Raw genomic sequence first — 16,520 nt, 5'->3', positions numbered from 1 at the left:
GTGATTCTTTTTTTTTTTTTTAAAAGACTTATTTATTTATTCATTTTGGCTGTGTTGGGTCTTCTTTGCTGCGCACGGGCTTTCTCTAGTTGCAGCGAGAGGGGGCTACTCTCCCTTGCGGTGCAGAGGCTTCTCATTGAGGTGGCTTCTCTTGTTGCGGAGCACGGGCTCTAGGTGTGAGGGCCTCAGTAGTTGCAGCATGCGGGCTCAGTAGTTGTGGCTTGCGGGCTCTAGAGCACAGGCTTAGTAGTTGTGGTGCATGGGCTTAGTTGCTCCGCGGCATGTGGGATCTTCCAGGACCAGGGCTCGAACCAGTGTCCCCTGCATTGGCAGGCAGATTCTCAACCACTGCGCCACCAGGGAAGTCCCCAGAGTGATTCTTTTAAAATGTGTGTTAATATCACTCCTCTGCTCAAAACACTCCAAAGATGTCCCATCTCACTCTGAGTGAAGAAAAAAGTCCTCAGGTGGCCCTGAAGCCCTACATGATCCCTGGGGTCCCAGGTTCCTCTCTTATGCCGTAACTATCTTGCTCATTCTCCTCTAGCCCTGCTGGCCTCCTTCCTGTCCCTGGGACATGCCAAACTGCCCCTGCCTCAGGGCCGTTGCATTTTCTTTTGTTCCCTCTGCCTGGAATACTCTTGCCTCCTTCAGGTCTCAGCTCAAATGTGTTTTTCTTAGAGAGGCCTTGCTTGATTCCTCTCTACAAAGTACTAACTGCCTCCCTCTTACTTTTTTTTATTTCTCATGAGCACTTACCTGACACATTACACAGCTTCTTATTTTTTTGGTAGATCTTTTTACAAAAATTTTATGATGGAGTATAGTTGATTAACAATGATGTGTTAGTTACAGGTGTACAGCAGAGTGAATCATTTATACCCATACAAGTGTCCATTCTTTTTCGAATTCTTTTCCCATTTAAGTTATTACAGAATACTGAGCCGAGTTCCCTGTGCTATACAGTAGGTTCTTGTTGATTATCTATTTTAAATATAGTAGACACAGCTTCTTATTTGTTGTCTGCCTTTCTTTCCTTGCAGAATATAAGTTCCCAGAGGGAGGGAACTATGCTTTGTTCACTGCTATCTCCATAGTACTGAGAGCAGTGCCCGGGCGCATAGTAGATGCTCAGTAACCACCTGTGGAGTGGGTGCATGAGTGTGTCCTGTCTGAAGGGGTAACCTCCATGAGTGGTTTCCTTAGTCATTTGTAACAGTCTAGAGAGGTTTAATAAAATTAAGTCCAGTAAAAGATAATTGTGTGTGTGTGTGGTGGAGCTGGAGATGGGAACGGGGATGCGGGGTGGTGAGGGAGGTACAGATATTGAATGTTCCACAAAGCCATATATAATGTTAAAAAAATAATAGCTAGGTGAGAGCTGTGTTTGAGAATAAATAATTTTGGAAGTAAATAAGTCTGGTTCAGTTTATCAGTTCACTGTAGTTTTTATTTATTCAACATGAAGAGAAAAACATCAGAAAGCAAGTGACCCAAAATAGCACATTTTGTGCATTTCTTCAGCCCCTTGGCAGCATCAGGCAGATGTGTTCACTCTGCACTGACTTGTGTGTGAATCTCCCGGCTCTTCACCCGCAGCTTGTTGACCTGGGACTCGGCAATGTCAGCCCGTTCCTCGGCCTCCTCCAGCTCGTGCTGGAGCTTGCGGAATCTGGCAAGATTAGCATTGGATTGTTCCTCCTAAGAATAAAGTTGTGAGAGTTAGACTTTGTGGTTCTCATTGCACTTTTCACAAACAGGATTATTTCCTCAACTCAGATATTTTCTTCTTAGGGTTTGTTTGTCATGTCTGATTTCAAATGCAGACAGAAGTTGTAACTTCAATTACATTTTTTATTCTAAAGAATGAAAGAAGAAATAGTTTTGAAATGGAAGAGACGAGCTCATTATGTCAAACCCATGTATACGTGAAGTCTATTTACGATGTATGGACTGAGTGGAAAGGAGGAAGAGACCCATGTGCGCTCGCTCACAGAAGTTAGACAGTAAATGTAAGGTCAAATTCTAACTTTGGGAAAATCCCAGTTGAAATGTTTTTGCCATATATTTTGACTCTGGTATACAGAGACGCTGCGGGTGGGGGGATGGGGATAGGAAGAAAGTATACCCTTTGTTGCTTGGACTTACTACCATTCGTGCCTCTCCCTTTCGTGTTCCCTTTTCTTACCTCTTTCCCACTCCATTGTGTCTGGAAGAGTGGGGAAAAACCAGGAAAAGTGAAGCTGGAGAACCCTCCAACACATCCTAATTTGCTACAGCGAATGTGCAGGGATAAGTCCCTGCTGATGACAGTGGTAGTGAGGGAAGGAGTCAGCTGGGGTAAAAGATTTCTGTTTGGCTTTTGGGAACAATTGATTTTGTGCATTTCTAGAGGGAGAGGAATATTTATCATGGTGTTAGATTTTCTGCTGGATATTCTTTGCAGCTATCAAGTAAGGTGGGTTATTTGGAATTTTCTTTTTTTCCCCCAACCCCTACAAATTGCTTAATAATAAAAATATCTCGTCTTGAGGTCTTATTCTATAATTAGGATTTGGGGGTAAATTCATATTTATATCATCTCTCTTAAAATAAGAATGACATATTCTTACTTGGTCTCTTTCTTTCTCATTAACACATTCTCTTAATATACTTTCTAGCCCCAACGAAGTTTTCTTCTTCCCTCAAGGGATTAAAGATACTTACAGCCTCCTCAGCTTGTCTCTTGTATGATTTCACCTTTGCCTGTAATTTATCTACCAGGTCTTGCAGCCTGAGAACATTCTTGCACTCTTCCTCAGTCTGGAAGTTTGACAAAAATGGTCTGCATTGAATCCAACAAAATCAACCCACTACAGGTGGTGAAGTAAATCACTTTGATATGATGGCAGGTGGGCCTGGGATAAATGTGGTCCACTCTGAGGCTTCCTTCATAGTATTAACAGTAGCCACTCTTGTTAAATGTCCACTGTGTGCAGGCACTATATTGGAGAGTTATACACGTCTCTAATCCTTACCTCCCTACTCTGGTGAGTAGATGTTTTTATTCTATTTTACAGGTGATGAATTAAAGTTGAGAGTGTTAGGTAACCCATCGAGTTTAAAAAGTAAGAGGCCAAACTAGGACTAATACCAGTTTATCTGTCTTTGAAACCTGTATTCCTTCCTCACTTACACGATTTTCTAAAGGCCTTCCTGATTTTCCTAGCTTAGGAAAGGGTCTGTGATAGGTGATTGTGTCATTTGCCCCTTATGTATATCAAGTTAACATGTAGCTATTTGTGAGTACCACATAGTCACCAGGTTTTCAATTTCCCTTTGTGTAGGAAGTCTGGATATTCTAGAAAGCTCTTCCCCTTACCTGGTAGGTGAGTTCCTTTACTCTTCTCTCGTGTTTCCGCAAACCTTTAACAGCCTCAGCATTACGTTTCTGCTCACTTTCAACCTACCTCTCCTTCAAGCTCACGTACCTACAATCAAAAAAGATACTTATATAGTCAGTCTTGGGGGATGTTAATTAACTCAGGAACTACTGACGATATTGGGTGGCTGTCCCCAGCCACAGGATAAGGATGTGAGTCAATATACAAGAAGAGAGAAGGATCGGGGAGTGCCGTTTTCACTTCCCGGATTCAGAGAGATTGAGAGACCCACACTGGCCTCCAGCTTCTGGATGTGCTTCTTGCCGCCCTTCAAGGCCAGCTGCTCAGCCTTGTCCAGGCGGTGCTGCAGGTCCTTCACCATCTGCTCCAGGTGCTTCTTCAGCCATTCCAGGTGGGCGCTGGTGTCCTGCTCCTTCTCTGTCAGCTCCTCGGCCATCATGGCCGCCTGGTTAAGTTCACAAGAGGCATCAGTGGGCCACCCACCCCTCCTATGCGGGCACACGGAGGGTGCTGTGAAGCTGGTACTAGGCACGGTGATGCTTTCCTCCTTCCCGCAGCCACCACTGATGCTGCATGGTTCCCCTCCCACTTTGCCTCTGCTGAGGCTCTGTCTCCTTCCGTCTCTCTGGGAAGCCACCACTGACTGAATGCAGGGGTGAGGAGAGGAAACCTACTTGCAGGTCCCAAAGGGGCGGCGTAGAAGCCCCTTTCTTATCTCCAGACAGCATCTCTGATAAGAAAGAATGGAGTGCACATCCGTGACGGCCTTCTTGGCCTTCTCCTCTGCATTTTTGGACTCCTGGATAGACTTCTCCACCTCTGCCTGGCATTGGGCTATGTCAGCTCCCAGTTTTTTCTTGGTATTTATCAGGCACGTGTTCTACAAGAAAAATTAGATAAGAGTTTCGGGCTACATTTGGACACTTACAACGATTGGAAGGGAGAGGGTTGGGTGGGGAAAGAAGTCAAGCTCGAGAACGTTCCATTTCTTATTTTTCACACAGGTGAAAAAAAATTAAAAAGACTTTCATTTGTGACAGGACAGATATCCCAAAACAGGCCCGAGAATTGTACATAAAAGAATTGAGTAAATGATAAATGTGGACATTCAAATATTTGAGGAAGGATAAATTATTTAGTTAAAGGTGCTGGAACAAGGAAATGGTTGACATAACTATGTGAAATGAAAAATAATTCTCATGATCAAAACATTGTACAGAGTTGTTAGGATGATGACAAACGAGAAAACATTTGCAATGTGCATTACTGAAAAAATATTTCCTTCCTTAATATGTAAAAAATACAAATCATTAAGAAAAAAGGGCAAAAGTACAAATAGCTAAGACACACCAGAAGAAATACAAATAGCCAACAAATACGACAAAAGTGTTCCACCTCATTAGTAATCAAAGAAATAAGAATTTTTAAAATGAGGCATTTTCAACCATAAAATCAGTGAAGATTAAAAAAAAATAGCTAAGCACTCTCACTTCTTTTCCCCATGGGAGTAAAAATTGGGACAACTTTGTTAAAGACCAATTTACAACATATCATAAATGTCTTTGCTGTTTTGACCATGAATATATACTTCCAGGAATTTACTTACTTTTAGGAATATTAAGGAAATAGTAATCATGGATATATGTGAAAATTTAGTTATGAAGAAGTTAGTCATACAATCTTCTAATCCTAAAAATTTTTATTGGGAACAGTCTAAAAATATCCAACCGTAGAAGACTGATTAAATAAATGTGCCATAATACACAACTAAAATGGACTGCTTTTCTGCCATTAAAAAACCGTATCATAGAAAACTATTTTAAAATATAGAAATATGTTCACAACACGTTGTTAAATGAAAAAAAGTTGCAAAAGGATTGATCACGTTTACAAAAAATAGCATATTTATGTATAGAAACAAGAGCCTAGAATAGGAGATCCCCAAAATGCTAACAATATGGTTGGTATTTTTCTAGTTTTTTGGCTAATTCAAAAAATAGTTTTTAAAGCAAGGAATTTTGGGGGAATTCCCTGGCGGTCCAGTGATCAGGGCTTTGTGTTTCCACTGCGCAGGGTGCGGTTTCGATCCCTGGTTGGGGAACTAAGATACCTTATGCCATGTGGTGTGGTCCAAAAAAATAAGAAATGAAACAAGAAATTCTTTAACTTTCCTAAAAGTAATTATTTCAAAAGACAATCCTAATTTTCTAAGCTTACAGCTTAAATGTTACCACCTCTGTGAAGCTTTTTCCAGCCCTTTTATGCAGTAATTTGTCATGCCTTGCTCTCATTTCCCCATGATCTTTTATCTTCAGATAAAAGAAAGCTCAGCAATCTGTCCATCTAGAGACCAAGTTATTCCGAGAACTAGGCCTAATGAAAGTTTTTCTTGACCACTAGCCTGGAAGGAGCGGTGGGAACTCCTCTCCATCAAGCCTGGGTCCTGCCTGCCTCCAGGGTGGACCCAGAGTGGAGTGAGGACGGACAAACGTGGGAGTGAAGGAGCTACACGCGGTCGCTGGCCTCCAGCAGCTCGTGCTCCGCCAGCTTGCGGGTGCGCTCCGTCCGCGCCAGGGCCACCTTCCTCTCCTCCGGCTCCTCCAGCAAGAGGCCATTCCTGCGCTCCACGAGGGCCAGCTGCTCCTTGAGGTCCTCGTTGCTCCTCAGGGCGTCATCCAGATGCAGCTGGGAGTCCTTCACGAGAAACCAGGGGTGAGACTGGAGCCCAGGGCTGGCTGAGGTTCCGCCAGGTCCTCCAGGGGCCGTGCACTCACCTTGAGCTGGCTCTGGACTGAGCACAGGTGTTTCTGGGTCTCTGCCACCTGGCGGTTGGAGTGGCCCAGCTGAATCTCCATCTCACTGAGGTCTCTCTCCAACTTCTTCTTCAGCCTCAGAGCAACATTCCGGCTCCGGATCTCAGCATCCAGCACGCTCTGCATGGCCTTTGCTGCCCGCTGGCTGTTTCTTTTCAGCTGCTCGATTTCTTCTTCCTTCTCAATGATCTTGCAGTCAAGCTCAGATTTCAGCTGGTTCAACTCTAGCTGGACACGCAAAATCTTGCCCTCTTCATGCTTCAAGGAACCCTGATAAAAGTAAAGGAGTGATTGGGATTGCCAGGGGCAGCCACCTTCTTGAATGAGGTTTTTCATCCCCATTATGATAAAAAGGGTATTATTAGGCTCATTTTACAAATAAATACAACAGTACTCAAGAAGGTCAAACAGTTTGCTCCCAAATTGTTACTAGTAATGAAACTAGAACTGAAGCTTTGTTGTTAACAATCTTATGTCTTGAGGAGGAGAGAGCATCATTTTCAATTAGTAAAAATTTTGATTACTGTGACTTTTTAAATAGAGACTATAAGTCAGGAGCCAACCTCTTCTCAAAAAAGACAGAGAAAGACAGAGGAATTGCTCTCCTGTTATCCTGCATAGGTCAAATTTCCCTAGACCCTCTTAAGCATCTGCCCCTCTCTGGCCACAGCTGGTGATAGCATCAGGATCCTGCACTGTTTGGACCACACAGAATTCCCAGCAGCCAAAGATGACCGTGTATAACTCTCTGTTAAAACTAAGGGATTCTGAGCTGGCTCTCATAATGTTTGGTGATTGAGTTCTTGCTTTCTGAGAGGAAGACGTTGAGGTCATAATGAACAAGTTTATTTATTCAATAGGAGAAATACGATGGACTAGGGAACACCCATGAGGCGAGGCAGCAGAGAGCAGCTGGTCCCAGCCCAGGGCGGAGTTGGGGCTGGATTCTTCCCATTGGAGACCCAGAGCCTACTGCAGGAAGGGCCACTGGGGGTGGTCTAGTCCCCTTCCTCAGCGCCCCGCCCTCCTTCACATTCCTGACACGTGCCTCCATCTCTTCCAGGGCAGCCTGGAGATCTGACTTTTCTCACTGCACTTGCTTCCTGGTCTTCTCCACTTCCTGAAGATTCTTGCTCATTTCCGCAATCTGCATGGTTAAGTCGGAAATCTCTTCTGCAAAGGACAGGCTTGATTTAGGCTGTTCTCACAGGCTCTGTCTGATAGCACAGGCATTTGCCAGGGAATTTGGGGATTGGTGATTCATTCATGACTTTCATTTAGGAGAGGACAAATACAGGGAAACCTTTCGGGGGAGGTGTCGACAAGACACAGGTGTGTGGCCTCACCTGAAGATGCAGAGGGAGGAACAACAGAACACCTGTATGACCCTGAACCTTCACACGGTACACAAAAGGGTCACAGAGAGGACCGGGGGAGACTACTGTGGAGAAAACACATAGAATCATGGTTTCAGAAATAGAAGGGGCTTTAGAGGGCATTGGGTCTGCTCTAGTTTTGTAGGTCAGCGGTCTGAGATCCTAAGGGATCTAGTGACAGGATCAAGGACACAAAGCCATGTAGAGACAGAATCCATGGAAGATATGTTCTGTAGAAGAGCACGGAGCTTAGCAGCCCAGCAAACACTCTGTTCTCGAGAACAAGGTTTGGCTGTGACTATACCTTACATTGGGGAAGTTTGGGTCTCAGGGTAAACTGAGTAGATGTGAGGATTTTGTGGGATGTCGGAAAGGAGGAGGCTGTGGCCAAATGGGGGAGGAGTGACCAGAAGAGAAGGGGGGCTGTCACACACCTGTGATAGGGAGAGAGCTGGGGGCTGTCACACCCCTGTGATGCGGAGACAGCTGGGGGCTGCCACATACCTGTGATGGGGAGACAGCTGGGGGCTGTCACATAGCTGTGATGTGGAGACGGCTGGGGGATGTCACATACCTGTGATGCGGAGAGAGCTGGGGGCTGTCAGGCACCTGTGGTGCGGAGACAGCTGGGGGCTTTCACATAACCGTGATGGGGAGAGACTTGGGAGCTGTCATATACCTGTGATGGGGAGACAGCTGGGGGCTGTGACTCACCTGTGATGGTGAGAGAGGTGGGGGCAGTCAATCAACTGTGATGGGGCGAGAACTGGGTGCTGTCACCCACCTGTGAAGCGGAAAGACCTGGGGGCTTTCACGCACCTGTGATATGGACACAGGTGGGGATGGTAACACACCTGTGATGAGGAGAGAGCTTGGAGTTGTCACATACATGTGATGTGGCGAGAGATGGGGTCTCTCACATACGTGTGATGGGGAGAGACTTGGGGTTTGTCAGGCACCTGTGATGCGGAGACAGCTGGGGGCTGTCACATACCTGTGGTGAGGAGAGAGCTGGGGGCTGTCACTCACCGGGGATGGGGAGAGAGCAGGGGGATGTCACACACCTGTGATTGGAAAGGAGCTTGAGGCTGTCACTCACTTGTGAAGGGGAAAGAGATGGGGACTGTCCAACACTTCTGATGGGGAGAGTGCTGGGGCCAGTTCCATACCTTTAATGCGAAGTCAGGTAGTTGCTGTCACATACTTGTGATGTGGAGACAGCTGAGTGTTGTCACACACCTGTGATGGGGAGAGAGCTGGGGGCTCACACATACCTATGATACAGAGACAGCTAGTGGTTGTCACATCCCTGTGCTGTGGAGACAATGGCGGTTGTGACATACCTGTGATGGGAGGAGAGTTGGGGGCTGTTAGGCTCCTTTGATGCGGGGACAGATGGGGGCTCTCAGATACCTGTGATGGGGAGAGAGCTGGGATTTCTTACTCACCTGAAATGGGGAGAGAGCTGGGGTCGGTCAAACACCTGTGATGGGGAAAGAGATGGGGACTGTCAGATACCTGTGATGCGGAAACAGCTGGTTTCCTTCACATACCTGTGATGCAGAGAGAGCTGGGGGCTGTCACATACATGTGATGGTGAGACAGCTGGGGGCCGTCACTCACCTGTGATGGGGAGAGAGCTGGGGGCTGTGACACACCTGTGATGGGGAGCGAGATGGGGACTGTCACATACCTGTGATGCTGAGACTGCTGGGGGCTGTCAAATACCTGTGATGCTGTGACAGCTGGGATCTGTCACATACCTCTGATGGGGAGAGAGCTGGGGGCTGTCACACACCTGTGATTGGGAGAGAGATGGGAAATATCAAACACCTGTGACAGGGAGAGAGCTGGTGGTTGTCACTCAACTGTGATCAGGAGAGAGCTTTGCGCTCTCACCCACCGGTGAAGGGGAGATAGCTGGGGCCTTTCACGCACCTGTGATATGGAGACAACTGGGGACGGTCACACACCTGTGATGGGGAGAGAGCTTGGCATTGTCACATACCTGTGATGTGGAGACTGCTGGGGGCTATAATATACCTGTAATTCGGAGAGAGCTGGGGGCCGTCATTCACCTGTGATGGGGAGAAAGTTTGGGGCTATCTCACACCTGTGATGGAGAGAGAGATGGGGACTGTCACATATCTGTGATGCTGTTACAGGTGGGGCTGTCACATACCTATGATGGCGAGCGAGCTGAGGGCGGTTACTCACCTGAGATGGGAAGAGAGATGGGGGATGTCAGTCACCTGTGATGGGGAGAGAGCTGGGGGCTGTCACTCACCTGTGATCAGGAGAGAGCTTGGGGCTGTCACCCACCTGTGAAGGGGAGAGAGCTGGGCGTAGTCACGCACTTGTGATATGGAGATAGATGGGGACGGTCACACACCTGTGATGGAGGTAGAGCTGGGGGCTGTCACATAACTGTGATGTGGAGACAACTGGGGGCTGTCACAAACCTGTGATGGGGAGAGAGTGTGGGGCTTTCTGGCACCTATGATGCGGACACAGCTGGGGGCTGTCACATGCCTGTGATGTGGAGAGAGCTGGGGGCTGTCACATACCTGTGATCGTGAGATAGCTGGGGGCTGTCACACACCTGTGAAGGGGAAGGGATAGGGACTGTCACTCCCCAGTGATGGGGAGAGAGTTGGGGACTCACACACCTGTGATGGGGAACGAGCTGGCGGCTATCACACACCTGTGATGGGGAAAGACATGCAGACAATCAAACACCTGTGACGGTGAGAGACGTGGGGGCTCTCACATACCTGTGATGGGGAGCGACTTGGGGTTTCTCAGGCACCTGTGATATGGAGACAGTTGGGGGCTGTCACATACCAGTGACGGGGAGAGAGCTGGGGGCTGTAACTCACCGGTGATGGGGATAGACCTGGGGGATGTCACACATCTCTGATGGGGAGAGAGCTTGGGGTTGTCACACACCTGTGATGGAGAGAGAGATGGGGATTGTCACTTACTTGTAATTGTAGGACAGCTGGGGGCTGTCACACCTCTGTGATTGGCAGACAGCTGAGGGCTGTCACTCACCGGGGATGGGGAGAGAGCTGGGGGATATCACACACCTGTGAAGGGAAGGGAGCTTGGGGCTGTCACTCACTTGTGAAGGGGAAATAGATGGGGACTGTCAAACACTTCTGATGGGGAGAGTGCTGGGGCCAGTCACATACCTGTGATGTGGAGTCAGGTAGTTGCTGTCACATACTTGTGATGTGGAGACAGCTGGTGGCTGTCACAAACCTGTGATGGGGAGAGAGCTGGGGGCTATCACTCACCTGTGATGGGGAAATAGCTGGTGGCTTCACACACCTTTGATGGGTAGAGAGCTGGGGGCTGTCACACACCTGTGATTGGGAGAGAGCTGGGGGCTCCCACATACCTATGATGCAGAGACAGCAAGTGGTTGTCACATCCCTGTGATGTGGAGACAATGGCGGTTGTGACATACCTGTGATGGGGAGAGAGCTGGGGGCTGTTAGGCTCCTTTGATGCGGAGAAAGATGGGGGCTCTCAGATACCTGTGATGGGGAGAGAGCTGGGATTTCTTACTCACCTGAAATGGGGAGAGAGCTGGAGTCTGTCAAACACCTGTGATGGGGAAAGAGATGGGGACTGTCACATACCTGTGATGCTGAGACAGCTGGGGGCTGTCAAATACCTGTGATACTGTGACATATGGGATCTGTCACATACCTCTGATGGGGAGAGAGCTGGGGGCTGTGACACACCTGTGATGGGGAGAGAGATGGGGAATATCAAACACCTGTGACGGGGAGAGAGCTGGGGGCTGTCACACACCTGTGATGGGGAGAGAGATGGGGAATATCAAACACCTGTGACAGGGAGAGAGCTGGTGGCTGTCACTCACCTGTGATCAGGAGAGAGCTTTGGGCTCTCACCCACCGGTGAAGGGGAGATAGCTGGGGGCTTTCACGCACCTGTGATATGGAGACAACGGGGGACGGTCACACACCTGTGATGGGGAGAGAGCTTGGCATTTTCACATACCTGTGATGTGGAGACTGCTGGGGGCTATAATATACCTGTAATTCGGAGAGAGCTTGGGCCGTCATTCACCTGTGATGGGGAGACAGTTTGGGGCTATCTCACACCTGTGATGCAGAGAGAGATGGAGACTGTCAAATACCTGTGATGCTGTTACAGGTGGGGCTGTCACATACCTATGATGGGGAGCGAGCTGAGGGCGGTTACTCACCTGAGATGGGAAGAGAGATGGGTGATGTCAGTCACCTGTGATGGGGAGAGAGCTGGGGGCTGTCACTCACCTGTGATCAGGAGAGAGCTTGGGCCTGTCACCCACCTGTGAAGGGGAGAGAGCTGGGCGTAGTCACGCACTTGTGATATGGAGATAGATGGGGACGGTCACACACCTGTGATGGAGGTAGAGCTGGGGGCTGTCACACACCTGTGATGGAGCGAGAGATGGGGACTGTCAAACACCTGTGATGGGGAGAGAGCTGGGGGCTGTCACATACCTGTGATCGGGAGAGAGCTGGGGTTTTCACACACCTGTGAAGGGAAATGGATAGGGACTGTCACTCCCCTGTGATGGGGAGAGAGTTGGGGACTGACACACCTGTGTTCAGGAGCGAGCTGGGGGCAGTCACTCTCCTGTAATGGGGAGAGACCTGGCGGCTATCACACACCTGTGGTAGGGAAAGACATGCGGACTATCAAACACCTGTGATGGTGAGTGACGTGGGGGCTGTCACATACCTGTGATGGGGAGAGAGCTGGGGGCTGTAACTCCACGGTGATGGGGATAGAGCTGGGGTATATCACACACCTCTGATGGAGAGAGAGCTTGGGGTTGTCACACACCTGTGATGGAGAGAGAGATGGGGATTGTCACTTACTTGTAATTCTAGGACAGCTGGGGGCTGTCACACTGCTGTGATTGAGAGAGAGCTGGGGGCTGTCACTCACCGGGCATGGGGAGAGAGCTGGGGGATGTCACACACCTGTGATGGGAAGGGAGCTTGGGGCTTTCACTCACTTGTGAACGGGAAAGAGATGGGGACTGTCAAACACCTCTGATGGTGAGAGTGCTGGGGCCAGTCACATACCTGTGATGCCGAGTCAGGCAGTTGCTGTCACATACTTGTGATGTGGAGACAGCTGGGGGCTGTCACATACCTGAGATGGGGAGAGAGCCGGGGCCTATCACTCACCTGTGATGGGGAGAGAGCTGGGGCTTCACACACCTGTGATGGGTAGACAGCTGGGGGCTGTCTCTCACCTGTGATGGGGAGAGAGCTGGGGGCTGTAACTCACCGGTGATGGGGAGAGAGCTGGGGAATGTCACACACCTGTGATGGGGAGAGAGCTTGTGGTTGTCACACACCTGTGATGGGGAGAGAGATTGGGATTGTCACTTACTTGTAATTCTAAGACAGATGTAGTCTGTCACACTGCTGTGATTGGGAGAGAGCTGGGGGCTGTCACTCACCGGGGATGGGGAGAGAGCTGGGGGATGTCACACAGCTGTGATGGGAAAGGTGCTTGGGGCTGTCACTCACTTGTGAAGGGGAAAGAGATGGGGACTGTCAAACACTTCTGATGGGGAGAGTGCTGGGACCAGTTCCATACCTTTAATGCGGAGTCAGGGAGTTGCTGTCACATACTTGTGATGTGGAGACAGCTGGGTGTTGTCACACACCTGTGATGGGGAGAGAGCTGGGGGCTCACAAATAGCTATGATACAGAGACAGCTAGTGGTTGTCACATCCCTGTGCTGTGGAGACAATGGCGGTTGTGACATACCTGTGATGGGTAGAGAGTTGGGGGCTGTTAGGCCCCAGTGATGCGGGGACAGATGGGGGCTCTCAGATACCTGTGATGGGGAGAGAGCTGGGATTTCTTACTCACCTGAAATGGGGAGAGAGCTGGGGTCTGTCAAACACCTGTGATGTGGAAAGAGATGGGGACTGTCAGATACCTGTGATGCGGAGACAGCTGGATTCTTTCACATAACAGTGATGCAGAGAGAGCTGGGGGCTGTCACACACCTGTGATGGGGAGAGAGCTTGGGGCTGTCACTCACTTGTGATGTGGAAAGACATGGGGTCTGTCAATCAATTTTGATGGGGCTAGAGCTGGGGGCTGTCACCCACCTGTGAAGGGGAGAGAGCGGGGGACATTCACACTCCTGTGATATGGAGACAGCTGGGGACGGTCACACAAATGTGATGGGGAGAGAGCTTTGCATTGTCACATACCTGTGATGTGGAGACAGCTGGAGGCTGTCACATACGTATAACGCTGAGAGAGCTGGGGGCTATCACATACTTGCGATGGGGAGAGACCTGGTGGCTGTCACATACTTGTGATGTGGAGATAGCTGACGGCTGTAACATACTTGTGATGGGGAGAGAGTTGAGGGGTTGTTAGGCACCTTTAATGCGGAGACAGCTGGGGGCTGTCACATACATGTGATGGGGAGACAGCCGGGGGCCGTTACTCACCTGAGATGGGGAGAGAGCTGAGGTCTGTGACACACCTGTGATGTGGAGAGAGATGGGGACTGCCACATACCTGTGATGCTGAGACAGCTGGGGGCTGTCACATACCTGTGATGGGGAGAAAGCTGGGGCCTGTCAGGCAAATGTGATGCAGTGACAGCTGGGGAATGTCACATACATGTGATGGGGAGACAGCCGGGGGCCGTTACTCACCTGAGATGGGGAGAGAGCTGAGGTCTCTGACACACCTGTGATGTGGAGAGAGATGGGGACTGCCACATACCTGTGATGCTGAGACAGCTGGGGGCTGTCACATACCTGTGATGGGGAGAAAGCTGGGGCCTGTCACGCAACTGTGATGCTGAGACAGCTGGGGGCTGTCACATACATGTGATGGGGAGACAGCTGGGGATCGTCACTCACCTGTGATGGGGAGAGAGCTGGGGGCTGTGACACACCTGTGATGGGGTGAGAGATGGGGACTGTCACATACCTGTGATGCTGAGACAGCTGGGTCCTGTCAAATACCTGTGATGCTGTGACAGCTGGGAACTGTCACATACCTGTGATGGGGAGAGGGCTGAGGGCTGTCACACATCTGTGATGGGGAGAGAGATGGGGAATATCAAACACCTGTGATGGGGAGAGAGCTGGGGGCTGTCACTCACCTGTGATCAGGAGAGAGCTTGGGGACCTCACCCACCGGTGAAGCGGAGAGAGCTGGGGGCTTTCACGCACCTGTGATATGGAGACAACTGGGGACGGTCACACACCTGTGATGTGCAGACAGCTGAGGGCGTTAACATACAAGTGATGCGGAGAGAGTTGGGGGCTGTCAGGCACCTGTGATGCGGAGACAGCTGGGGGTTGTCACATACCAGTGGTGGGGAGAGAGATGGGGGCTGTAATTCACCGGTGATGGGGAGAGAGCTGGGGGATGTCACACAACTGTGATGGGGAGAGACCTTGGGGTTGTCACACACCTGTGATGGCACGAGAGATGGGGACTGTCAAACACCTGTGATGGGGAGAGAACTGGGGTCTGTCACATAACTGTGAATGTGGAGACAACTGGGGGCTGTCATATACCTGTGATGGGGAGAGAGTGGGGGGCTTTCAGCCCCCTGTGATGCGGACGCAGCTGGGGGCTGTCACATGCCTGTGATGTGGAGAGAGCTGGGGGCTGTCACACACCTGTGAAGGGGAAGGGATAGGGACTGTCACTCCCCTGTGATGGGGAGAGAGTTGGGGACTGACACACCTGTGATGGGGAACGAGCTGGCGGCTATCACACACCTGTGATGGGGAAAGACATGCAGACAATCAAACACCTGTGACGGTGAGAGACGTGGGGGCTGTCACATACCAGGGATGGGGAGAGAGCTGGGGGCTGTAACTCACTGGTGATGGGGATAGAGCTGGGGGATGTCACACACCTCTGATGGGGAGAGAGCTTGGGGTTGTCACACACCTGTGATGGAGAGAGAGATGGGGATTGTCACTTACTTGTAATTGTAGGACAGCTGGGGGCTTTCACACCTCTGTGATTGGCAGACAGCTGAGGGCTGTCACTCACTGGGGATGGGGAGAGAGCTGGGGGATATCACACACCTGTGAAGGGAAGGGAGCTTGGGGCTGTCACTCACTTGTGAAGGGGAAATAGATGGGGACTCTCAAACACTTCTGATGGGGAGAGGGCTGGGGCCAGTCACATACCTGTGATGTGGAGTCAGGTAGTTGCTGTCACATACTTGTGATGTGGAGACAGCTGGTGGCTGTCACAAACCTGTGATGGGGAGAGAACTGGGGGCTATCACTCACCTGTGATGGGGAAATAGCTGGGGGCTTCACACACCTTTGATGGGTAGAGAGCTGGGGGCTGTCACACACCTGTGATGGGGAGAGAGCTGGGGGCTCCCACATACCTATGATGCAGAGACAGCAAGTGGTTGTCACATCCCTGTGATGTGGAGACAATGTCGGTTGTGACATACCTGTGATGGGGAGAGAGTTGGGGGCTGTTAGGCTCCTGTGATGCGGAGAAAGATGGGGGCTCTCAGATACCTGTGATGGGGAGAGAGCTGGGGTCTGTCACACACCTGTGATGGGAAAAGTGATGGGGACTGTCAAAAACCTGTGATGGGGAGAGACTGGGGGCTGTCAGATACCTGTGATGCGGAGACAGCTGGTGTGTTTCACATACCTGTGATGTGGAGACAGCTGGGGGTTGACACATACCAGTGATGGGGAGAAAGTTGGGGGCTGTCAGGCTCCTGTGATACAGAATCAGCTGGGGGCTGTCACATACCTGCGATGGGAAGAAAGCTGGGGCCTATCACTCACCTGTGATGGGGAGACAGCTGGGGTCTGTCGCACACCTGTGATGGGGAGACAGCTGGGGGTTGTCACTCACCTGTGGTGGGGAGAGAGCTGGGGCTCACA

General features: G+C 50.1%; 2 long non-coding RNA genes and 1 pseudogene across 3 annotated transcripts in view; 1 reads left to right on the top strand and 2 right to left on the bottom strand.

The window, feature by feature from the left end:
* Positions 1 to 3,791, top strand: part of LOC309653509 — a 374,786-nt gene extending 370,995 nt beyond the window's left edge. Inside the window, exon 4 of the long non-coding RNA XR_014259229.1 lies at positions 3,698 to 3,791. This is a non-coding gene — a long non-coding RNA (uncharacterized lncRNA). The remainder of the gene's footprint in view (positions 1 to 3,697) is intronic.
* LOC309653510 lies at positions 3,752 to 5,870 on the bottom strand. The gene is made up of 3 exons (XR_014259230.1): positions 5,785 to 5,870; positions 4,058 to 4,263; positions 3,752 to 3,828 (listed from the first exon to the last, which is right to left on the bottom strand). It is a non-coding gene; the product is annotated as an uncharacterized lncRNA (long non-coding RNA).
* An 18-nt stretch (positions 5,871 to 5,888) lies between these two features.
* LOC309653506 (myosin-13 pseudogene) lies at positions 5,889 to 6,538 on the bottom strand (annotated as a pseudogene). Its single transcript has 2 exons — positions 6,158 to 6,538; positions 5,889 to 6,077 (listed from the first exon to the last, which is right to left on the bottom strand). The product of its transcript is annotated as a myosin-13 pseudogene (transcript).
* Positions 6,539 to 16,520: the final 9,982 nt, after the last annotated feature.

This window comes from Balaenoptera physalus (assembly GCF_965194825.1).
Source record: "Balaenoptera physalus genome assembly, contig: HAP1_SCAFFOLD_407, whole genome shotgun sequence".
Classification (NCBI taxonomy): Eukaryota; Metazoa; Chordata; class Mammalia; order Artiodactyla; family Balaenopteridae; genus Balaenoptera; species Balaenoptera physalus.
This window is presented reverse-complemented; position numbering and strand designations above follow the sequence as displayed.